Source organism: Amblyomma maculatum, chromosome 1 (genome assembly GCF_055883805.1).
Source record: "Amblyomma maculatum isolate TAMU_Amacu chromosome 1, ASM5588380v1, whole genome shotgun sequence".
Classification (NCBI taxonomy): domain Eukaryota; kingdom Metazoa; phylum Arthropoda; class Arachnida; order Ixodida; family Ixodidae; genus Amblyomma; species Amblyomma maculatum.
In genome coordinates, this window is record NC_139344.1 from 4,464,692 (window position 1) to 4,490,689 (window position 25,998).

The 25,998-nt window shown below is 45.6% G+C and overlaps 1 long non-coding RNA gene across 1 annotated transcript; it reads left to right on the top strand.

Annotated features, from left to right (window-relative positions):
- Window positions 1-20,617: 20,617 nt before the first annotated feature.
- On the top strand, window positions 20,618-25,702 carry LOC146201515 (uncharacterized). The gene is made up of 2 exons (XR_014703545.1): window positions 20,618-20,901; window positions 23,321-25,702. It is a non-coding gene; the product is annotated as an uncharacterized LOC146201515 (long non-coding RNA).
- The last annotated feature ends 296 nt before the right edge of the window (window positions 25,703-25,998 follow it).

The window sequence follows — 25,998 nt, forward strand, 5'->3', positions numbered from 1 at the left end:
TTGGGCATGGTAAACATTGTAGTGTATCTGATTTTTGTTTATTGTCCGAGTCGCCTCACTGCAGAGATCTTCGCTGAAGTCGGCCATCCGTTAATAAAAAACTCAATGAACTTGGCGCTTGCTGAGTGATAGCCAACAGTACGGAGAAAGTAAAATGCATTGTCCTTCTCAAGGGAAAACAGTCCTACCTTCCTGCGTGTGAAGTCGTTCTTGCGACAGACCACACTGAAATGTTCCTTCACATACCATGTGGTAGCACTTACAGCTAGGCAATCCTTGTATGCGAAGCTTGCCAGCAGAAAAGGTACTACTGAGCTTTGTCTTGAGTTGTGAGGCGCTCCTTTCGAAGAGGCTGAGAATTCTCGCTCTCCTTATGGATGGCGTCCACGTCTGCATCCGTTGTCATAAGTAACGCACCTCAGCCGCTGTCCTGTAGGGGCTGCTTCTGCTTGTGTACGGTTTCTCTGAGACGGGCCTTGGCGACATCGCTTAACAGTGTGAGGCGGCGTCCATTTGCAGCGCTTCAGAGAGCTTTCCATCCCTGAGGACAACAACAAAGTGGTCGCGAATCATTGTCTCTTTGAAGCTGCCGAAGTCGCACCTGTCTACAAGTGCGTGGCTGGGACTAAGTGGCCGAAGGACCTGCTCGGATATTGGCATTTTCAGTGGAAGCAAGGGCTTTCGTATACGACATTGCAAGCAGCCACGAAATAATTGTCAAACTTCTCCTTGACGCCGTTTTTCTTTTGGCGTCGTCTTCCGACGAGCCGAAGGTTTGAAATATCGTCCTCGCTTGTCTTCCCATAGTGTAAAGGTGAATCCGGACTTCAGCTTCCTCGCTCCGTTCGTTCAATCCCGAACCGAATCGGTAGTCGTCGAATGCTTGCTATCCCGCTGGCCACTCGGATGTTCTTTCAAATTTGATGTGTGATGGCGGCTCAATGGCAAAGATTCTGGAGGAAGACAGTTTTAACCCGTCACCTGGCATGCTGATGTCACATGTCTTTGCAGAGAGATTGACAGTGATGAAAGATGGCATGAGGTTACTTTCCTGACACTAATTCGGAAACTTCCTACACCATGTCGCGTCACAGACGAGGCAGACGCGAGGAACACAAGACGTCTCATCTTCAAATCCAGGAAAACCCAGTTTCTTGTCCGTAAGCCCTTTTGAGTGATGACGTCACCGGTCAGCACGAACGCTGTTCTGGACTTGAGAGACGGGCGTCGACGCGTCGCAGAGCACGTTCAACGGAACGCTCGATGCAACGCCACAGGCAACCTCACGCGGGCTGCGTCAGTATGTTGCAGTTCGGAGGCCAGGAGAAGACGACGTTAACGATTGAACGTGACGCTCGCGGACTGTTGAGCAAAGAAAAAGAAGACTGCGCATGGCTTTCTCGGTATTCCTAGTATTCTACCCATACAAACCATCGGTTCATCTATTAAAATTGTCTTTGACGACATATTCCCGAATAATGCTAAAAACTTATCATCCGTTATTCTAAACGGATTATTAGAAGACCATTTAAGAAGTATTTCTGCTAGTTTAGTTGTAGCTACTGACGCATCTCAAAGTAATGAAAAGGCGGGTGTGGGTATATATTGTCCACATTTAGACTGGTCTTTTTCTGTCCGGCTTCCGAACTTCACCCCAATTTCTGAGGCAGAGTTTCTGGCGGTGGTACTCGCTTTACGAAAATTAGACTCCTCTTTTTCTAAAGTGGCAGTAATTTCCGACTCTCTATCCTTGTGTTCATCTCTCTCTTCGTCGGTGGATTCTGCAATAGTAAAAACCTTTGTCTCCCTGATCCCTAGACATTTGAAGATTGTACATATGGTATGGGTTCCAGGCCACAGCAATGTGACTTTAAATGAATATGCTGACAATTTGGCAAAAGAGTCCCTTAATGGCCCCGTATTATCTATCCTTCCGGCGACCGCGTACATCACCGCAGCGAGGTTTCGAAGAAACGTCCTATTAAATATGAAAAATGGACATCTTTTAAGATCTGATGACTACCTGCATCTAAATTATTCTTGGAATAGAAAATTATGTCATTCACGGCAACTTGAGATTTCACTAACAAGGCTGCGATGCCGTATCCCACCTTTAAATTTCTATCTTTACAGGTCTGGTTTGGCACTGTCTCCCGTCTGCGCATTTTGCGGTGAACAAGAAACATTAGATCACTTTTTATTGTTTTTCCGCCGCTTTACTACGCTGAGAAAGCAGTTGATGGAAAGGCCATTGCAACAGCTTGGCCTTAGTTTAAGCAGCCCGACATTGTTATCATTTGGCGCCACAATCCTTGGGCACAGTCACAGGTCTGTGTTAACTGCCATGCAAAATTTTTTACTGGACTCAAATCGTTTGCCTTGCTAAATATTTAAACATAACTTGCTCTAAAATTGTAGTGTCAATCTCCCGTGAGTGTTACCACTTTTCATTTTATATTTCACTTATCTCCCGTTTTGTTTCCTTTGCTCTACCCCTCAAATATTTTTTTTTTTATGCAAGTATATTAAAAAAAAAATTCTTTGCTACCCAATTCTTGGCCGATCCCCCTCTGTGGGTATGTGCCATAAGTTATTTGGACAACAACAACAACAACACGTCATCACCTCGATCGGGAGCCATGCCTACCTTCCTAGGTCCGCTCCTTCCCGGAGGCGACAGGTCCTGTGACTGCTCGATTCGCGCAGCCGATGGTTCCATGTTCAGGGTCAACCGGTCCATCCTGTGCACGGCAAGCCCTTTCGTTCGGGCGGCGTTCGGCCCGGAATACGGTTACCCAAGGAGCTGCTGCTCAAGGGTGTCCCGGAAACCGCTCTGGGCGTCCTCCTCAAATGCTACTGTACAGGCGAGGTAAGTTTGCGCTGGGTTCAGGACCGTACAATGCGGGGAAGAAGCACAACCAGGGCTGAGACTGAGCTTTTAGGTTTTGCAAGCAGCTACCTTAAAAACCTACAGTCGGCGTGATGGTAGCGCTTTCCATCACCATGCACTTTCTGAAATGTCACAGAGATGTGTAGACATGAAAAAAAAAGGAACCATTTTATTAAAAAAAAACGTCGTTCTGTTTTCGTGGAGGACAAAGGAGGGAAAAAAATGAGTGGGTCTCTGATATATCAGTTAAGAGGCGAATGGCGAAAGCCTACCTTCTGTCATTTGCCTTCTTATCGGCGTTCGTTGCAGTGCTACATGCAATTGGCTTACAGGAAAACTAAGGCGCAGTCTCTGTCACTTTCTCCGGCAGGTGTGTGTTCGGACGGTACACCACGGCTCCTGTCGTGTGGCGTTCCTTGGTGCGCGTTCAAGTGTGGGATTGCAGAAGAGAGGAACGCTAGCTAATAACACATTTCTGGGAATCTCGCGGAATATGACAGATCTCGCGCACAGATCTCGTGCTCGGGATTTCGTTCGATGAGCCTACAAAGGTTGTCGCCTTCAAAACTTGCTGTGGTTTATGTCCGGTTAAACCTAGAGTGTCGCGAAGGCTTGCACGCACGGTTACACGTAGTAAATCATTTTATTCTCGCAGCTTATTCACCTCCTGTTAGTCGCCCATTTAGCTAACACATACATAGCGACTACCCCAGATACTGTTGCGGCAGCTAATTCTGAAATAATAACACACGACGCATCTGTCACGCATGTTAGATACTTCGCATCTGTAGCTGCTGCGCATTCGCATCGCGCGCAGCGAGGCTGTGTAGTTTGCGCCGGCCGAGCGGCGCACAGTTCCTTCGGCGCAGCGAGGCTGCGGAGTGGGCGGCACTGGTGACGCAACTCTAACGTCATGCTTGGTGCACCTGTTGCTCAGAGCATTTGCAGCAGCGACTCCGCGTCCGCACGGCGATGTTGGCTTTATATGGCGAATTGAAGCTTTCGCTTCGGAAGCCCAAAATTGCCTAGTGCAATTTCATGGCAATTTGACTGTGAGCTTTCAGTTTGTGTTCATTTTTGGATTTTCAAGTCGCCAGACCACGCCACGGCGAAAGAGTAGAGAGCAGCGGCCACTCTCTGTTCTTACGTTTTTATGCAGCTTAACGTTCCAAAGCTACATCGACTAAGAGGGTCGCTGCAGAGAAGGGCTCCGTTAATTTCGAATACATTGAATTCTTTAACATGCACTGATATCCGAAAGCGGATGGGTGCCCTGCGTCTCGCCTGCGCCGAAAGTTTACCACTGCCGAGATCGAACCCAGATCTCTTCAGATTAGTATAGCCGAGTGATTCTGTCATTTGAGCTAGCTCACCTTTAAGAGCTTCGTGCTTCGTGAAAGTGGGCTTAAGGGAGGTCCCATGGATGCACCCGGCTGAACACAACGTCTAGTGTTTTACCTTGCGGTTAAGTCGAACAAAATGACGAATATGCGGGTGCGCGATGAAGGCGGCACAAAACCAAAAAGACTCATCGCGATGACTCGGTGGTTAAGACACTCGGCTCGTTACCGGAGCACCCGGATTCAAGCCCCCACCACGACGGCCATGTTTCGATGGAGTCGAAGCGCAAATCAGTAAGTTAACATAATCAGGTATTGACGCGGAAATGGGACCTCCTGACCCTACTACTCCCCCCCCCCCCCCCCCCCTATCGACGCGTCTTCCCACACTGCCAAGTTACACAGAGCTACCACTCGATATTCAGGTGTCCAGCATCATCGAACCGCTAGTGATCTTTCTTTTTTTTCAAACGTGCCGCGTGCTCAGCGTCGCTCTATGATTTTTCTTCTCGCTTCGAAGCAATCGCCTGCAATTGCGCGGCCTTAGGAAAGCAGTTGCGGCCGGTTGCGGCTTGTCACCTCCGCGAGAGGCTGCATAATCGTTGCGTTTTCGGCAGGGGCGGGCTGTGGCGTGTACCTCTCAAACGGATCGATTTCCGCAAAACGTTTCTTACCTTATTCTCGTCTTGCCACGATGGCGCGGTGGTTAAGAGGCCTGACTACTGTGCCAGAGTACCCAGGATCGGTACCGAGCACCGGCAGCTTCGTTTCAATGGCGAAACGAAGATGCATCCGTCTGCTATGCGATGTCAGAGCACGTCAAAGATCCCAATGTGGTCGAAAATACTCCGCAGCCCTCCACTACCGGTTCCCTTTTCCCTCTTTTCAATTTCACTCGCACTTCCTGCTTTCCCTTACGGCGCAGGTTAGGTGTTCACAGAAACAAGTGACAGCTACTGCGTGTTGCTTGGTTCCGCGAGTAAGAGATACTGCGCCTTTCCCTTACAGTACACCGATTTCAGAACGCCGGTGAACTCTGCTGCATTCAAAGAAACGACAGGGAGCATTCCACTGAGACACGTGACTGGCAGCTGAGAAGCGAAACCGGACGTGGCTGGCGGCCATCTTCGATCGGAGTTACACACTAATTGGCTCTAATAATTTACCTCATAAGCTCACATCAACCATTCTGTCACTTGCACATCTTTTCTTGACGCTCTATCTGATGGTACCATTCTTTTTCTATATATGAACTAGTTCCTCTTTTACATGCTTCGACAATGTCACGTCCATGCGAAACCCGCCTACATAGCCATACAATTGCTTACATATATATAAATATTCCTAGAGCACTGCAGCATCGGCCGTGGAGAAGTGCGAAAGCCTGAGGGTTGCTGCTGTACATTGCCCCGCTGTCTTGGTGCAGTGGTAAAGGTGCCCGTCTACTGTTCCGGAGTACCCGTAACTGATTCCGATCGCTGTCGACTGCGTTTCTATGGAGGTGAAACGAAGAGGCCTCCGTGTGCTGTGCGATGCCAGTACACGCTATAGATCTTCAGGTGGTCGCAAAAACTCCGAAGCCCTCCACTATGACACCCCTTTCTCTCTTTCCGCTCCCACTTCCATCTTCCTCCCTTTCATCACGGCGCTGTTCAGGTGTCCAAAGAACAAGTGTGACAAACTGTGCCCTTCTTTTCTTGTTAACCAATTATTATTAACGCTGCTGCGTACGTCGCGAGCCCCTTGTCGAACAGAACCAGCGTTTCGCTGAACGCATTAAAGGGCTCTGAGTTCCTAAAATTGGTTTACAGGAAAGGAAAAACGCCGTATCTTTCACAATCAAAACCTCGCTGACACATCTCGCCGACGTGAGATTTTCACCATGAACCTAGAAAGGTTTTCGCCCTAATTGATTCACAGAAAAGGAAAAGCGCGGTTCCTCTCATACTTGTTTCTGTGGACACATGAAAGCTTTTTAGGGTGCCATCAAACCACACGTCGCGACCAGAGTTTCGGGTAATGGGCTGCTGTCGCTTTAGAGGTTTATTAACAACACCACCTCGGATAGTGGTGGAGTGAAAATTCAGAACGATGGTCACGAGGGACGCCGGCCTAATAAGAAACGGACAAGCAGCGCGTACGAGTGCTCCATGTACAACCGTCTGCTTATGAGATAAATGCCATGAGCTGACGCCGCAACGCAGTGACAGACAAAATCTCGGAACACCCTTCGAGCTGCATCCTCTTAAAGGGCCAACGTCGAGCGGCGTTCTACGCGCGTGTGGCAAGGGAGGACGCGGAGTCCTCAGAGAGCGATCGGTCGGTGCCAGTATGTTCTGTTGCGGCGCCCAGATGAAAGGAAATCGCTGCTTGAATGTTGCCTACATCCCCTCAAGGGCACCGGCCGCGAGAACTAAAAGCATTTTATGTTTAAAAAGCGGGCAATATGCAAGTACTGTAATAATAACAATGATAATAATGATTGTTTTACAGGGAAATAAAGGCGCTATATCTGTCGCTTTTCGTTTGTGAACACCTGAACCGCGTCGTAGTGGCTTCTCAATACCTTCAGCGCGGAGCTTGGCTGACTCGAAGTGCACGCGAGTGAAGCATGGTGTAAATGATTCCTTGAAGAATGAGTTCGTTGAGCGGTTCTCTTAACGGATGGGTCCATGGCGAGGCACACATAAGTTTCTCGCTGCTCAGCCAACAGAACTGTTTTAGTGATAAATCGCAACAGGCAAGAGTCCTCACACTGCGTTGTACGGCGCTGGTGAGATGCGCAAGTGAAAATCCTTGGAAGAGATATGATAGTGGCATTAGTCCCGGCTTGACGCATGCACTAGCAACTGTTGCAACTAATTGGCGCTTGTCACATGCATTTGATACAATAGTCACGGACTAAATTTATTTATCCGCAGTCTGATAGTCATTCGTGCAATATAGGTAATGAGTCCACGCTCTTCTAAACGTGTGTTTATTTTTTGCAAATTTTCAATTTTCGTGGGAAAAACTAAATATCCCTTTTTTTTTTTCAACTGAACTGAAAATTTACTCATATTTTGCTTGTCTCTCAAAGTAATAGATTTGACAGTGCTAGAATGACAATGCTTAACAATGCTTGAAGAGAGCTTCTAAGGATCAAGTTCGCTCAAGAAGAAAGGGTGTGGATTACCAAAAAAAAAAAACTGTTTCTGCGGAGGCGTTCCGTGTGACAAGAGCTGTGGTGTAGACGTGAGATTTGAAAACGAAGTGTTCGTCATTTTCAGAACGGTCAGGTGTTCCCCGGAATCAGATTACTGGCTCGCGGCGCTATGTAGCCAGCCTGCATTACGATCCCATGAAAGACAACATTCTCTAATGCACAGGAGGCGCAAATCGCGAGAAACTGTTTTTACCAGCGAGAGAATTAACTCTACGGTAATTATTGCTGTAGGTGCGCATTGACAACGACAATGTGACCTAGGTGCTGGCCGACGCCGATATGCTGCTTATGGATGAGGCGCGCGACCTCTGTCTGGACTGTCTTCTAAACAACATAGAAGTCGACAACTGCCTCGGCATGGCCACACTAGCGGAGGGCCATCACTGGCGGGAGAATGTTTTTGCAGGTCGACGATGCGCAATCACGTGACACATGGGTGACGTAGCCTACACGTCACGTACGCGTATCTCGCGGAGTCCCTTTTTTTTTTTTTTTTCCTTGTAAGAGGAAGCGCTCGCGGCAGTTTTGTTGAGGGTTTGTCCACACCATGGCTCCTCCTCCAACACAGTCTTCTCCCCTCCCCCATGGCTTCAAGCAGTAAACAGAATTTTCCTTCCCCGGGGGAATGAGTGAGCGCAGATTTTGTGCGTTCGCAGTTTTTGCTTTCGTTCTCTTTCTTCCGGTGGTCTGGCGGGGTTAGGGCTGGTATTCGAAGCGACGCCGGGACTTCAGAGTCGCGAGTCTGCTTCTTCGCAGCGCGCTGCAGGGATTGTGATTGCTTCCTCACTACAATGAAAACCTTATGCGGGGCCTCAAATATATTGAGTACCTGCGCATCAGTTATTTGCACACACACGCGCGCCCACACACATGCAGCTTTTTAGTGGCAAAAAGCAAACAACTTTACAGCATCTTACGGCGCGTAAACGTTGATTTTGGAATTAAGCTGTTGGAATTAAGACGCTCTGCGAACGTCAAGGAAACGAAGCCGAAGCACTGGGTTTAAGACATGACTACTCCACGGCTATCTGCGAACCACAAGGGAACCACAACCGGGTCTAGACGACGCGACGGTGTCGAAGGATTTTGAAGGGCAAGGTGAGCCAGATAGCCATCGGCGGCGGTGCAGGGAAAGGGCAGGCAGGAGACTGATAGGCTGTGTCAGACAACGTTGTATATTTGTGCCGATATGTACCGTTGCGAATAGTTTGCCAGTTGTGCGAAGTAGAAAATGAAGCGAGCTCCACCCGCTCAGCGCGCAGCACTTGCCAAGAGGGAGCAGGTGAGGTAAATTCTGCCCGCCAAAGTACTTGGCACCTGCAAGGCAAGCAAAGCTTCTGCTTTAAAACAGACGGGTATCGCAGACACAAAAAAAAGCTCACGCAAAACTTAAGGGCGTCCGAACTACCCGTGTGGGCATGCGCGCTGGTATTGTAAAAACTGACAGTTTTCTTGAAATGACCAATTATGTGCTCATTTTATTTACATCGATTCAGTGCAAGCGATGGCGAGTGTGTTAGGCGGCACGCCCGATGAGCCATGTCAGTTGTCCACCCAAGAAAAAGGAAGATAGATGGTTTGATTCATCAGTTCACCTCCAGTATCTAGCCATTCGGTGGGCTGACTGTCGTTGACCAGTGCGTTGCTACTGCTGTGCACAGGTACGGTCAGTGGTGCGTGAGTGGCCGTGGACACGTCGTCTTCGGTGGGCACCGATAGTGCACGTCGTCCTCTGTCGTTAGGCATGTCCGCCCATAGCAGCTGATGGCTGGTGGCGCCTAGTACATCGCCGCGACGCGGCGAAGGAGTAGGAATGCCACGCCCGCAGCCGCTAGTTGTGCCGAATGCTTCGCCGCAACGTAGTGACGGTGCAATCATGTCACACCGGTTCGTATTCGCGACGTTTTTCAATACTATTTTTTCTCATTTCATTGCAGACTTTGGTAACCTCTTTATATACATATATTTATTTTTTCTAGGCTGAAGTGTGTTTCGCATATTCACTTTAAAGTTATATTTTTTGCTAATTGGCTAATCCTTAATGCACAATTTTTATATTTCTCTTCTCTCTTCTTTTGCAGTTTTTGGCTACCCACGGACATTTTCTTCTCTGCTTCCTTCTTTCCTGGACTTCTTTATCTTTTTGTGCTTTTCTTTCGCTTTTTCTTTCTTTATCCTTTTTCCATTTCATATATCTATTGTAACTAGGCAGTTGTGATCTTTGTTTCCTTTTGTATCTTTAATGTACATTTTTTACATTTTTATGTCTACGTTTTTTTTTTCATCTAAATTATTTTTTTTTTATTTTGGGCGTTTAGCTCCTTTTCTTTTATATTAAATTGGATTAAGCCTGGCAAAGCTTTGCTGGTCCGGGCTCCCTCTCGTAGCAATACATGTAAACACAACTTACCGGAACATTTTTCTCATTTCGGAGAGCACCAGAAGTGGTGGCCGGTCATTAAACGTTGACCGGCGCTTTGAAGAAGTGTGTTATAAAGTATGGTGCGTCATTACGGAGGCAGTCTACTTTTAAAACTCTCCGAATAACCTGTGTTATGAATCCAGACACCGCCAAAAGGCAAGCTGGGTGTAGCGAATCGCGCAGTTTTGCTTACAGTCTGATATGCTGCGGCATAGGGTAAATAGGCTTGATCATTGTCACTCCAGTGATACGTGCTAGACAGAATTACATCTAAAAAGCAGTTGTCAAACGCCATACGACAATATGAACCGAACGAGATTCGCGCATTGCAGCAGACGACAGTGTAGCTGGCGATATCCACCGCGGCCGCCTCCAGCTCCGGAGTACAGTGAACTAGATCCGGAGCGTCTGCTAGTGACAGCGCCGGTGGTGCATTGCCGTCTGCAATTGTGCGCGGTCAGTTTATCGGGCTGTGAACGGTCCCGCAAGTCTGCAGACTTGCAGTACTTGCAAGGGAATGTAGTATGCCATGCAGCATGATGTGGGAGCGTGATACAAGACGTTCACCAAAAAATGAGAAGGGTTCAACGCTGCTGAACCGAGTAAAATATGTTGCGGTAAGTTCTGTTTCCTCTCCACTCGCACCCGCATACGTTTCGCGGTGTTTTAAAAATACTTCGCCTCGTTAATAAGATTTCATACTTTCGTGATCTGTTCTACGATTTTCATGGTTGCTCTGTACCGAATAACGACATCACAGATGACCCGTGAAATTAGAAAACTGCTTTGGAATGTTTCGCTTTCATGTATAGACCAACACCATGTTTACAAACAAAGGGGGCGCTCGCGGCGTCGCAGCCGACTGGGGGTGAAAAATAGCGTTAGCGCCCATAGGAATACATGGAACCGAAATATTTTAAGCAGTTTTCTCATTTCACAGGGCACCTGTGATGTAGTTATTCAGTACAAAGCAACTATGAACATCCTAGAACACATCACGAAAGTATGAAATCTCATTAACGAGGCGAAGTATTTTTAAAATACCGCGAAACGTATGGGTGTTGGGAGGGCGACCCGTAGAAATACATGTAAACACAACTTACCGGAGCATTTTTCTCATTTCACAGAGCATCAGAATTGGTGGCCGGTCATCAAACGTTGACCAGCGCTTTGAAGAAGTGTGTGATAAAGTAGGGTGCGTCATTACGGAGGCAGTCTACTTTTAAAACTCCCCGAATAACCTGTGTTATGAATCCAGACAGCGCCAAAAGGCAAGCTGGGTGTAGCGAATCGCGCAGTTTTGCTTACAGTCTGATATGCTGCCGCTTATAGGGTAAATAAGCTTAATAATACTGTCGCTCCAGTGATACGCGCCAGACAGAATTACATTTAAAAAGCAGTTGTCAAACGCCATACGACAATATGAACCGAACGAGATTCGCGCATTGCAGCAGACGACAGCGTATCTGGCGATACCCACCGCGGCCGCCTCCAGCTCCGGAGCGTCTGCTAGCGACAACGGAGGGTGCATGGTCGTCTGCAACTGTGCGCAGTCAGTTTATCGTGCTGTGAGCGGTCCCGCAAGTCGTCAGACTTGCATTACTTGCAAGAGAATGTAGTGTGTCATGCAACATGACGTCGGGGCGTCGTACAAGACGTCCCCCCCCCCCCCTACAAAATGAGAAGGGTTCAACGCTAATGAACCGAGCAAAATGCTGCGGTACGTTGTGTTTGCATGTATTTCTATGGGTCGCCCTCTCACTCGCATCCCGGTACGTTTCGCGGTGTTTTAAAAATACTTTGCCTTGGTAATGAGATTTCACACTTCCTCGGTCTATTCCAGGGCGTTTATGGTTGGATCTGTGCCGAATAACGACATCACAGATGACCCGTGAAATTAGAAAACTGCTTTTTGGAATATTTCGCTTCAATGTATTCCTATGGGCACTAAGCCTATTTTTCACCCCCAGTCGGACCACGCTGGCGATAGAAGCGCCACCGCATCGTGCTTACGTCACAGATCGGTGTTTGTCTATAAATACCGATGCGCACGGAACCGTCTTAACAGCGTTGCGACGGAGGGCGAGTAATGTAAGTTGAACTTCCATTTTTTTACCGCTTCGATCTTCTGGTTTTACCTTGTAGCAATGCAAATCCATCGCTAAAGTTACTCCACGATTGCAATGTCTTAATTGCAGAAGCGAATCTTATTATAAAAGTAAAATTGAATAGAGCACGTACCGTACTATTTCGCATTTTTGCGCCATGATGGAGATGGTTTTGCTCTTCCGATTTCATCTTAAGCAATCCAATTGCATCGCCAGAGTAAGTTTACGATTGCCGTTTCTTTATTGCAGAAATGAACTTTAATAAGACGCTCAATTTCACATCTGCGGTATTTCGAACGGAAGGGGATCAGGCACTTAATTGTAAACTAGTATTTGCCGTATCCACCCAGCCTCAACATGGCTGCCAAGGCTTAGTCGGCCTCCCGGTTAAGGCCGGAACACATGCGGCGTTTTTTTCCACGATTTTCGCGCGTCGAAAACTGCCGCGCCGACGCGACGCCCAGCTCGAGATACATGGAACGACGAAGTGGCGCGAGCGCCGCTGCGGATTCCTCGATGCGAAAGCAAATGCAGCAGCGAGCGGAAATAACCGCAGAGCGAGGTACGTGAGAGAAGCGACGCTGTCTCTTGTGGTAAAATCCCGAAAGTGCTCATTCGAATGCTACTGTGCTAAATGTAGAAAGCGTACATAGGTGCGCAAGATTTGGCTCGCTCGAATGAACGGAGATACTTCGGAATGCCTGCTCGGATACCAGCGGCACGGTTTTCTTTTTTATTTTTACAAATTTCACTCCAGGGAGCAAACAAACACACAACGATCCGAGAGTAGGTGGTATACTCACAAAAAAGCGACATTCCGTGCTTGATTAAGCGTTTATTTTTACGCTAATCACATTTCTGCGGCCAAACTGCCCCATACTATAGTGCCTAGAATATACTGGCTAGTGTGACGAGCGCCCGCGCTTCCCTATGGCCGAGAATGGCGTTTTTTGCAATGAAAGCCAATCGTTAGCGGCAGAGGGCGCTGCTTGTCGGGAGGGTGCCACCTGAGCAGATGACGCAGTTTTCTCTCTTCAGAATACGGCAATCTGTTGGTGTTGTGCGTGCGTGTTAAACCTGCTTCTGCGCGTCTTTTGCTTTCACGAAGGTGCAGTAGTTTATTTACGGTGTAGGTGTTTGCTCATGCGAGTCGTTCCGCACTTCTACCTGCTCGGCGACGATTGCATCGGTTTTTTTTTTTCTCGTTTTGTGCGCGCGTTCTGTGCTCGCCTGTAACCCTTCTTTACACGTACACGTATACGAAAGGAACTTCGTGGTGATCATAAATACTTAGCGTTTACTAAAAACAACTTTTAATTTTGTCACGGAATATGTACTCGACATCTTAATTATACACTGAACAAAATGTTGATGCGTTGCACTCAGCTGATTCAGTTTTAAAATATTGATACGTGGCAAGGTAAGGCAAAGAGATTATTCCAAGATGACACAGCACACAGAAACACAGCAGCGTCAACCAGGCACCAACCGACACTGCTCGAACATAGTCTTCTCCAAAACTCACTAGATTCTTCTTCTTCCTTCTTTTGCGCATATCAGTGCATGCACCGCCTAATGTAACAGTATTATGGACCAAGCGCCTCGGGAAAATGACCGAGGAAGCTTTGAGATATTCATTTAGTACATATATGCTGGCGCGGTACATGTATTGTGAACTGTAGGTACAAGATTGTTTTTTCACACTTGTCTTGGAAATGCGCATGTGGAAGAACTTTTCTAGGATATTGCATCTATTTCTTTGAACATTTTTCTCAATGTCGTGTGCCAACGCGCTGTTTAGCTTGCTGCCTGCTTTTTTAGATTTGTGCTTGCTTCCCTAAAAAAAACAATGGTATGTTGATATTACACCTAGTTAAGGAGCGCTCGGTTCCATATTAATGCCAAGGTTCATGCGGAAGCATTGCGTGATTGTCTACATAGGGAAATAGCAAGTAATTTGGCCAGACGGTTAAACGTCAGTACGAAGACGTGAGAATTGTCCGAAACAAACCATAGGGAAAAGATTCAACGTCATTTGCAACCGGGCGGAACATGACGGCACGTGCTAATTTGAGTGAATATTATTATGCAGGCAACACCACCTGAAGAATAGTGCCAGCGGCCTCAGGTGGACCAGCCAAGGGCAATCCCCTTCGAGACACCCAGCGTGGCTACCGCGGAGCGCATTGGCTTCCTGGCTTCTACGAGATGTACCTTGCCTCCTACGGAGGCTTCATGAAGCAACGCAATGCACGGGGAATTTTTACCATATTTTTACACGTCCGCTGAACCCCCAAGATAAGTGACGACACAGCCGTTTAAGTATTCACATTTTTAAGTGCCGTAAGAACCAGCCCGAAAAGGTCCCATGCCCTTATTCGGCGTCACACTTCGTATATTCCTGGGATTTGAAGAATCACGAAAAAATATGCCCTCATCAGCCTGAACCCATGATGTCAACAGGTCCCGTGCCCAAAGACCCACCTTCCCCACCTCCTGCGTTGCCTGTATAGCCGAACGTGCCACAGTTAGCGTTAAGAGACGGATCAAATCAGGCCCAGCGTCTCTCACAGTAGCTCCGTGCAGCCGGGTTGTCAGCAGGAGCGAAGCATCGAAGTGGACTCGCCCGGCGTCCTTGAGGGCACACACGCTATGGCTAGAGCCAACGACCCGCCGCCACCCGTGACCAGAAGCTGCGCACATCCAACAACTAATCAGCTGACACGAAACATCCCTCTGGATCAAACCGGGCCCGGCTACTCCGTCTGGCCCCGAACGGTGGTTAAAGCCAACGACGCGCCGCCTATAAATTTATTTCGTGTATATAATAAAATTCACCGCACTAAAAACTCGCAAAATGGAGTTTTATTAAAAACCTTTAAACGACAGCACACTGACGAGCTTTCCTAACTTGTTTTCTATGACTCATAACAGTGTACCAGCGCATCTTGTGCACCCAGTATGCTAATGCTGTCAATACCTCAACACAATTCTTATTACCAACAGAGCCAATTGTTTCAATTCTCTCGTAAGCATTTCTTGAGTGTTTATTCTTAGACTAATTTATTCCTTGTTTCTGGTTTATTCCTTTAAACAGTGGTGAAAAGAAACAAACGGGCTCACATCAAGTTGCCAACAGCAACAAGCACAAACTTTTTGTTTCGTTTGGTTTATGTGGTTTAACGTCCCCAAAGTGGGTCATATAATGAGAGATGCCATAGTGATGCCGGCTCACTTCTGCTTTGCAGCAAGATTTCCAAACTACCCTACTGAAAAAACTGTATGTGAGCTGTACAAGAAAGTGTGAGAGTGAATGAGAATGTATAAGAATATGTGAGTTCTTGGGAGATTAAACGTGGATTTATGAGAGCACGTAGAGCCACTGTGCAGGAACGCATGAGATTGTACAAGTTCTTGTGAGTTTGAATGAGCCCATGAGCGAGCTCACAGAAGCACGCACAGCCACTGTGCAAGATTGAATGAGAATGAGCTGGTCACGTATTTGTGCGAGCTTGCAGAAGCACATGGAGCCAGTGCGTGAACAGATGCTCTAAGAGAGCATGCAAACTACGTGGCCGTGTACATGCTTGCATGCTAAAAAATTAGTCGTTGAGACTGTGTAGGTCCTTCCAATATGAAAGAGGTCAAAGTTAGAGCTTTCATATAATGATTACTTCATGATTATTTGCTACAGGTACACTTTTTCATATTTCACAATTTTGGTCTTGGCTTACAGCACATTTTCAACATTAGTAGAAAAGTGCTTGCTTCCTTTCATTATGCAGAAATCTTTATATGACAACATGCACGCTGAGCAACTACTCGACATATCGAGCTCACTGTAAAACAATGTCAAAAGCGAGATACTTCAACTAGATCTAATAGCATCATTTGCTTCTCTTTCAACCATTCGTTTCTGAAAGTTGGACGAAGCCATAGATGCACGACAAAGGCTGTGTGCACAACATTGATGTGTTGCCTGCCAAGTAGATGACGGTCAAACTGGCGATCAAAATCTCCCTTACATTGTGTTTTGCATATGAATGGAGGCAACTCACTATAACTGCACACTATTACCACCTTTAGGCATCACAAGTTTGTATGAAGAACTGGCTTCGAGTTTCATCTGTAGAAGGAAAAGCAAATGTGATAGCAGAAATGTGAAAGCCAACTCCAGTACTAAACTTCACGAGCTCATATTCACTTGTAAAGACCACAGAAAGACAATTCTTAAACGACTGAACAGCACTAACAGATGGGATGGGAGAGAAGATGACAACAATTCTGCTTCTTTATCTCCCTTACTATCTTAGAGCACTGTTCACTCAATCGACTCATTATAACCAACCAGCCTGACTCTCTTTTTCAGCACAAGGATAGGCTGAGCAAAACAGCTCCTACAGCCTTTTGAGTTTTGACTTGCACATCTACACCTATATACACCATTTTTAAGTTTCCTGAGACTATAGCAAAAATTTGCTAAACTGCACTACTCTGAATTGAAGCTTTCTGCTGCGTAATGACACTTGCAAATGTTGTCCGTCTCAATGTCAAATAAAAAGAAAAAAAAGAAAGGATTGAATCGGTGATCTTAGACTAATGAAGAGATACACAAATCCTAGTACTTTATGAGAGGTGATACCAACAGTATGTGTTGCATCTTGAAGCTATGCACACTATACACATATATGCTGAATCATCATATTGCAAGGAAATGTATTTTAGATGGCATATTTTTCAGTGTAACTGTAGGCTGCGTCACGCGAGATGCATTGAGGAAAGCTGCACGTGCAACTCCATGAATATATGTTGTGCAGTTTCCACCAGCAGTGCATAATCAGTATGCTGCATGGAAAGAGCAGCTTGATTGCTTTAGCTTCTTTACTGTATGCTGTAGGCCACAGAGATAAGTTGAAATATTTGTATGGTCAGTTTCTTAATTGAAGTAAAGAGCGTGCAAACACCCCACACTGCCTTCACTTGAAGCAATTGACCGGTAAGCTATTTTTGCATATCGCATATCTTTCCTGATTGAGAGTTCAGGCTTTCACCCCACTGTCCTTGCTTTTGCTATAAGCTACAGGCATTAAAAAATTTCGTCACCATTTAAGGGTTAAACACTGAAGTAGTGAGGCACATATCACACAAGAAATGATCGCTCTCAGGTGACCAGTTGGAGCTGACAGCCATAGATGTGGCGCCTATAAAGGAACAGCGGGCGAGCCGAATTGGGCTCGCCCACTGTTTTTTATGAGCGAGCACAATTCAGCATCTTCTGTTTCCAAACAAATCACTTGATCTGTAAAACGCCGTATATTCTTTCAATATTAACAAACAAACAATTGCCACTGTAACTGTTTATGAACAGGAGTTTTCGCAAGGAACATGGCAATGAATTTGGGCCAAAGCTCCGATTCGCCGAACCACAGACCGCCGTCAACCTAACGTCCATGACAAGCAAAGCACGCAGTTAGTTTGTCCAGCATCGCGAGAAAAGAAGCGAAACTCACGGTGGTCTTTCGCTAGCACTGCTAATTTTTGAATGTACAAACTACAGGCGCGTATACACGACAAACATGCAGCGTTAGCGCGTAGACGCCCGACATCGTGCTTGCCACTGTTCGGCGAGCAGCAAAGTCGTTAGGTCAGCGACTTCCGAAACCGAAACAAGTCGAAACCAGACGAGGCAGCCGAAGCGGATCGAAGTGCTAGCCGTAGCCATTATGAGTAGGTGGCGTTAGAGTGTCGTCGCGCCTAAAGCCCCTTGATACTTTGAAAGTTACGCCAACGATTGAACTTTGCCGCCGCCGCGCTACCTCCTCGCCTCCTCCTCGCCCCTTCGCTGAAGGCCGGCTCTCCGCCCGATTTCCTGAGCGACGATTGGTCTCCCTGCCGTTGCCATTGGAAACCGACGCGCGTCCGGCGTTTTCCTTGTGTTTTCTTTTTCCTTCGCGCCATTTTTCCCCTAGTCTCTGCGAGCGAATATTGCGCGCTGTGCTTTTATTGCAGCGTGCAAGCTCTATGCCGCGCTGTTGCGCGTACAACTGCAGCAAGCGACCTGAAGATGGTTATGCGGTATTCATGATATCTCAAGGCAATGGATTCACAAGATTAGTCGAAAGACGTTTATTCCTAGAAACAACAGAGTTGTTTGCGACGTCGAGTGCCTTTCTCACGCCCCGTAATAACGCGTCACCTGACGCTGCGTTTTTTATTCCTGCTTGCTGCTCAATATTTTTGCGGCGGCAGCATGTTCATTGTATAAAAATAAGGTTAACCTCTGCAGCATGCTGAATATTCTGCGAGGCTCCAAGGCTCCATCATTTAACACGCTTCGACTTCTGTACAGTCAGAAACAGGGCGCTATAATCTGCTTTTTGGTGTCAGAAATAACTGGAAAATTACAGTCTCTCGATTGCATTTGTCGCGATTATGCTAGGATCCCTGGCCTCCTTCACTAAAAATCAAAATTCGGGCTTGTAGAGGAGCTAGCCTTTCCAGCTTTTACTTGTAGTGTGCGTCGGTTACTCGGGAGCAATGAATGCTGGCCCTGAAAAACTCTTTGGCAAGTAAGCCCGAGGTATTGCGGGTAATCTGCACTAGTTAGGTCGTATGGCATTTTTTTTTTTCAATTCTTGAATGTGTCTTGCCATGCTTCGACGCACGCGTGGGTTAAAAAATATGCGTTCGTTTTATCAGGGATACGGCCAATGTGCAGGAGGTGTTCATATGATCACACACGCTTCACTTTGACCATGACTACTAGGCGTTGGCAGGTTAACTTCGCTTTGAAAGCTGGAGCTCTAAAAGCGCGATTCCGCGTATTCATTTATTGCTAGAAAAGTTATCCCATCGATGTCAAATCAGCCGGAATCATTGCATCAATTTTCTGTATTTACGAAACTTAAACAATCAATGATGATTATAGTTATTATGTAAAAATAGGGGAACATTTTGCGAGCAACAATTCTTAACACTGTAACATATTACTCATTTCAATTGTATGCAAGATTTTTGTTTTTTCACCTAGCCTTAGTAATTATCTCATCGCTCTATGTTCTAGCTACATTTCACTGGGGACCAGTTTGAGCCGCCAATATTACACGAACTCGAAAAAAAAAAAAACAGACCAAACGCAGTTCCATCAATTTTCTCTCACCGACCTGTCCTGAAGTCAAGGAAGCCTCCTCGACAGAGACATGAACCTCGCGCTGATAGTAGTCAGTTATTTCTGTGGCTTGCTCTTTTCCCACCTCCATTTATGAGAAAACAAGAAAGTATAAGAATTAAAAGTCAATGTATAGTTGTCTCGTCAGATATTATGAGATAACAGAGATATGACTGACAACGTAAGTCAATGAAAATTGAAGTATATGGGACGGCATCAGATTAAATAGTGATGGTTATGAATAGTGATAGGTAATGATGGTGACTGTTACGGATAATAATAGTAAATTATAGTAATAGGCCCGGATAGTGAGGTGATAGTGTTCGTTGCGGATAGTGACAGTTACGATAGGTCTCTGGCATTAGTAGATATAGTGATAGATAGGATAGCGATAGTTAATGAATTGGCAGTTATACGCTTTCTCATTTCCGCACGTTGAAGACCTATGTGCACCTTGTAATTTTTTTATTTGATTGTTGCGTTCAATGAAATCAAGCTCTTTTACACAGCGCATGAGACCACAGCATGCTTGCCCCAGGACTTCAGTGTATCGGCAATAGGGCCCACCACTTCTCCCAGTGTACCCTGCTGTCTTTTAACCACACGCGAAGTCAGTGAGGGGCCACGTACTCATAAAATTATTTAATTCCTCCATCAGCATCATATCAAGACTGCCGTGGCAAACCTGTTCCTTGCCTCGAAGCAGCAAGGAACAGCTCAAAATTTGATTTTATACAAAATTAACTAATGAACGCAGATTATCGCGGATCGCTAACTAGCACAGTGCCATTACACTTGGCCTAAGCTTTCCAACGGTATACGGTTCGGTGTTGCAGCTAAAATTTAGATTTTAATTGCAATTTACTAAATATCAATTAATTTGGCCCAGTAATTGATTGAAATACATGTACAATTAACCAATAATCCAATCTCATGGTTGATCACGTGACATATACTATGCTTAGAGAGATAGCTTGACAGTAGCGAAATAGACTAAGTCCTGCTTTAACCTTCTCTAATCTTGAAGTTCAAAGCACCAGCCTGGATCGTTTTCTGAAGTTTTACCGCGGTGACAGATTTCACGCTCTAAAAAAAACAAACACAAAGTCAGAGGCAGTACTAGATTAAGTGCACAAAGTAAAACCTTATCATGAGACTTAAAAAGTGTCTGTAGCACAGAACTCGCCTGAAAGCTTTGTTTATCAGTATTCCCCATTCAAACAGTTCTAAGAAGAAACCAATCAATTCATGAACTTTACTATCGGCATTCTCAATGCTTTTCTCGCAATTTTTCAAAAATTTTGTGCACTCCTGGAGCGCAGACCTGGCCCAAAAGCTCGCGCTTCACTCACTGCTGCGGCCGGCCGGCGGGTGTCAGGGGGAAAAAGCGTGTCGTGCGCAGCGCTCGCCGCCGCCGCGCGAGGAGAATCGAGGAGGAAAGCGCGGCGCGGAGGAGAGTGTCGCTACTTTCAAATTATCGTCGCGCCTAAAGCCCCTACTTTAGTCGCGCCTTTTTCTCTTGTGTGCTGTTGGGGACCTTGCTGCTTGCGGCTTCATTATTTCGAGATATACGAGGCACAGAGCTCAACAAAATAGCTCGTGCGATGTGCAGAAGCGTGGTAAGGTTGTGTGAATACCTGTGCAAAAAGTGTGCTCGCGTGCCCGACAGGTAGTGCGTTTCCTTTGTGCGCTCTCACTGCAAACACTGCGCTGACGACGGGACTATTGGAGGGCGGCCACCACCCGGCATACATATGACATCTCGGAGGTAAGTTAATTTCCATCTTCCCTGTACATTCTCCTAAAAACTTCGCGCAGAACTGATGATGCATGCCAACACAGCGCTAGTTCGTAAACATCAAGACGCGCATGTCATTATAACATACGGTAGTTTGCTTTTGACGAGGGAAGGGTGAATGCGTTTGCTGTGTCTAGGAAAAGAGACAGTTAGTGCCAGGGGCTGCACGCTCAGAGTAGAATATGCCGTACAAATCATCACTCGTAAGACCATTGCGGGGTGCACGATGCTGGCGCCTACTGCAATTCAGCCTTCGGCAAGAATTTAGAATGGGCCAGTTCCAAGTGCCTCGACCCGGGCCTTATGTTGCGCTGCAGTTGAAGATCCGGCGCTTGTGCAGTTGCAACTACACGGATTGAATAAGCGGTAAAACCTACCTGCGTTACTACAGGGCTAGAATTATTCATATGTTCCATAAATATTGCGGATTACGAGGTATGGAGCCGGCGAACATGCGACGGCAGTATGATTCAGCAGCAACCGTACTTAAACTCCATTGTCGAGCCTTGGGTAGTAGAAGGGAAAAAAAAAAAAAAAAAAACGTTTTTAGCTATTTTGAATTTTTTCGCCTGTATTGGGCTTGATATTTTCTTTTTCATACTTTGGTCGTGACTGAAGTAATCCCCAAAAACTACTAAGCGCATATAAAAGACACCAAACTCAGACTTTCAGTCCAGACATGTCAGTAAGGTGTAAAGGTAATTATGCATTCAACAGTACCAATAGTATTGATTTTCTTGTTTAATTATTTACAAATGAAGCGAAAAAAATCTGACTTAGTGCTGAGATGCCCCATTGGCATCTTCTCTAATATGAAATGTGAATCAGAATGTGCAGTTTTTCCGTACTCAGTATACCACTGATTCATCACAGATGTGAGAATATGAAATTCATGCAAGTTTCAAAATGAAGAGTGCATGCAGAATTCCAAGCAAAACAAGCCTTTGATTAAAGTATCATTCAGTTGTGGTGTTTTCGTTTAAATTTATGCATGTTTTGTAGAAGCAACGGTAGAGTTGATATGGAGTTAGTGTTGTGTCTGGATCTAGATTATGAATGGCTACCACATTTATGAATTGCTTGGTTGCCACATGCACTTCCAGACATTGTTTGAACAGTCACATCACATTCTGCATTTGGCTTCTTTTTACTTTTTTTGCATGGAACTGTTTCCACTTTAGAGTGTGTAGCCTTTCACAATTCATAATTGATCGGGTGAGCATGTTTTGGCATGATGAAGGGTTTGGAAGTTCGAGAGCATTGGCCCTTCATGATGCACAAGGGGCAGACTGCTTACTGCACTGGTACCACTATCTTCCTAGATTCCTAGGTATCACTCATATTTCTATACAGAATACATGTTTTCAGAAATCCATATTTCTTGTCCGACTTTGCACATTCTTCAGTTGACATAATGGGAGCTAGGGACGAACTTTTGCCTTTCTTGGTGCACTGCTCCTATTTTGTTTAAAGAGCCGCCACATTTTGTGTAACCCGAGTTGGGGTGCAAACACTGCATGTTCATAGGGTGGTCAGGGAGCAAACTTGGTGGCACTGTGAAGGCCATGAACAATATGCTGATGATAGGCTGGCTTTAGACTAACTGGCTTGCATTTCTCGGTGTGTTTTGTATCTGCGAGGGTTCCATAAGCTGCCACATATATTGCTTTGATTTGATGTTGAGGTGACTGGCATGATTAAAAAGTCAATGTGATGATCGAAGTCTTCAGAACATGCTGGGATTGTACTCCTGGCTTAAGTTGCAGACATTGTTTGCTGGTTATACCTTTGAGAGGAAATCTAGTAGATGAAGCTATGGGCAGAGTGCTTGCTTGGTATTCCAACCTAACCACCCAAACGTCACTGTTTACTGGAAACAGATTGTTCAAGCTTCCAGCCTTCCACTTGTTTACTCGTACATTGCAGTGAAGTGCATTTATGCCTTGGCACATGGCAGGCTCAGGGGCTCGTTCATCGCCACTGTACTAGGTTAGACCTCCAGTTGACTCGAAATGCCTTTTGCCATTGCCATGAAATAGTTGTTTAAAAGAAGGTTCGATGAGAGAAATACTGTTTGCTCTCTTAGTAGGTAAAGAACAGTTAGCATAACATTTCTTTCGAGTTACATTACCTGGCATCTCTAGATGCGCGTTGTGCCTGTTATGGGCACTGAATTCTTGGTGTGAGATCAGAGGTTCCTGCCGAATCGCAGACTTTTATAATGCTACTTAAATTATGAGCAGATCGAGGTGATAGATGACAAGACTTTACTAATGGTCAATTCCAATCATAGGGTTTAGTGACTTACAGAACATTATTTTCTGCTCTTTTTGGAGTAACTGTATTCCAAATGCAGATCCGGAACACAAGTCCCATCTTCCCAATGCAGATGGGGAGCGATTGCTGAGCCAAGATCGGTCCCTGGAGCAGTGGATTGTTCTTCCGAAATCAACAGAACCGGCTAGAAGTTTGCTTGAGTATTTGTTCAGCTGCACCTTCTATTTCCAGTAGCATGCTCTGCTGTGCTGACTGTGCCCTCTGTGCTCCATAATAGATGATCATTACTTGCCACTGCTATGAATGCAAATTGCTGTCATGAACTAGTGCTTACTCTTGAGGACAGCAAGTCTAAGAGTAGCAGTATTGTGCAATAATCTTTTTTAAAGACCTCAGCTCGGAGTGTGACTAGAAGATTTTGTGCGGAAATCATCTTTATGTGCTATTCATGATCTTAAAGCCATTCCTGAACTCTGAAACAGTGAAAATGGTGAACTGCGACTTCCTTTTATTTGAGAATAGTGCCAAAGAAATTTTACCCTGCTTGCCCGCACTCGGCTATACGAAAGAATGGCATAAACTGTTGATGTTATTGCCATCCCAAGAAGCAGCGGGAGAAATGCAGACCTATTACAGGTTTAAAAACAGCTGGCACGTGTAGACGAAGCATAGGCTAGCACACAGAATAACAGGCAATTCTTCTGTCAGTTCATGGGCACCACCTACTTGCGCTGGCATGAGTTCCAAACGCAATCGGGACACAATCTGTACTGGATGCAGGTGCTCTTTTGCGGAGCAGGCAGACCACTTCACTTGTGGGATTGTAATTCACTGTATGTGCAGAGGAAAAGCAGGTGAACGTGTCTCTGCTGGCATATGTCGCATTGCCTGCTGTCATCCTTTTTACTTTCAATATGTGCTAATGACAGGAATGCTCATAGCACAAGTAGAGTGAAGACACTGATCTGCGCCATTATGGAAATGCCGAGATGTTAGCATGGGCAAACATCTCTTTGCATCACCGCGAAGCTTGCTAAGGCTCAGTTCAATGTACGAGCAAGCTAACACAATGCGGGCATATGTCAGACAGCTCTTTAGCTATGGTCCTACACAACTGCTGCCATACCTTTAATGAGAACTCTTGACTAAAAAGGCAACATTTTACAAAGAGCAAAGTAAATGATAAGAATGACTTTTTTTTTTTCATTTAACAAAGCTGGTGGTCACAGTGAAGAACTCATGCCACGATTGTTAATATGCCTCTACTGCCCCATTTGTAAAGCAAGCATATTGAAATTCTCGAATGAGCATGGTTACAGTCGTGAGCAGCTCTGTTAGATGTATGTCCATAAGGGTGGCATATTGTTTCGTTGTTCAAAAGAATTCTAAACAATAGGTCGTTTGGAACTTAAAGGAGAAAGAACAGAGGAGCTGGCTGTATTTTTGTTTTGTTTTTTCCTAAAAAATAAAAAGAAGCTGGCTGTAGATGCAGAAATACTGTGAATGGTGAGAGTTGGACAGGTGCCAAGCAGTCGTGAACTGCACCTGGACTTTGCAAGGAGCCTCATGCTACTCATGAGCCACAGCTTGGCCATACCTAGCTTATATAAGCTTGGCTTGTACAAAACATGCCTGCAAATGTAACCCTGCCTCAAGGCTGCCTACACCCTACTGTGGCAGCTTCAGCGTTTAGACATTTGTCTAGTGAGCTGGGTGACGCGGGCTCGGTCTTAGCTGGGATGATTACATTTCGATGGTGGAAAAATGCTAGGTGCCCATGTGCTTTATAGTGTCAGTGCACATTAAAGAAGCGTAGATGGTCGAAATTATCCAGAGCTGTCTACAATGGCTGACCCTCGAAGTCAAAGTTTCTTTGGCATGTTGAACCCCATGATCAAATCAAGGCTGCCTACTGTTAGCATTAGTAGAGTACCTTCGCAATGCCACAAAGTCTGCCCCTCACCACACTCCTAAATTTCGTTGTTTGCAACTCTACTCAGGTTACTTAGTTTGATGACCCCTTTCCCTGAAACAGTAGCAGTCGACGAAAAGAAGTGTAAAAGCATATCTCACGCCCATGCACCGAGAAAGGTGCTGATTTGGTCTTATTATTTTTTTTTTTTTTTCATGAGAATTTGGTCAGTGTCATAATATGACCCTTGGAAAGTCATATCTCTGCTGAAATGTTCATGTGACAATCTGGGTAACTTTTATAGATGGCTTGGATATGATATCATAAGTGCTATGATGGTGAACTGTGCTTAGTGTCTGCAATACCTTCATGATGAAGATGGTGAATGCAAATTAGACAGATTTTTGTTGTACTTTTGGTTCACCAGTGGGTGCCTAGTGAGTTGTCAGTGCAAGCTATCCATAGGTTCACTTTCTTCATGCAATTTACATAGCTGTGGAGTTCTCATAATAGCAGAAGTATCATATTTATGGGTCACTAACTACTGTTTTTTTTTTAAATATAAAATTTTGATGCATGATTTCACCCCATTTAGTTTTGTATAAGTATTCATTGTTCGTTTTTTTTTTTTTTCTTTTTTGTGCGTGTTCTGTCAATACCAATGCTGTCAAGGGTCAGTTTTTTTGTACTTTCTTTTATACCGTGCCTCTCCTGCTTGGACCATGTTTGGTCCGCAGTATGCGATAAATAAAAAATAAGTAAATGCGCCGTCAGCAACCCTGGAGTGCAGCGTGCTATTCACCTGGACACCATAGATATTTTAATCATGCCATACCCCTTTGTTACTTTCAGTTTTCAGTTCTACAAGTCTTGATCAC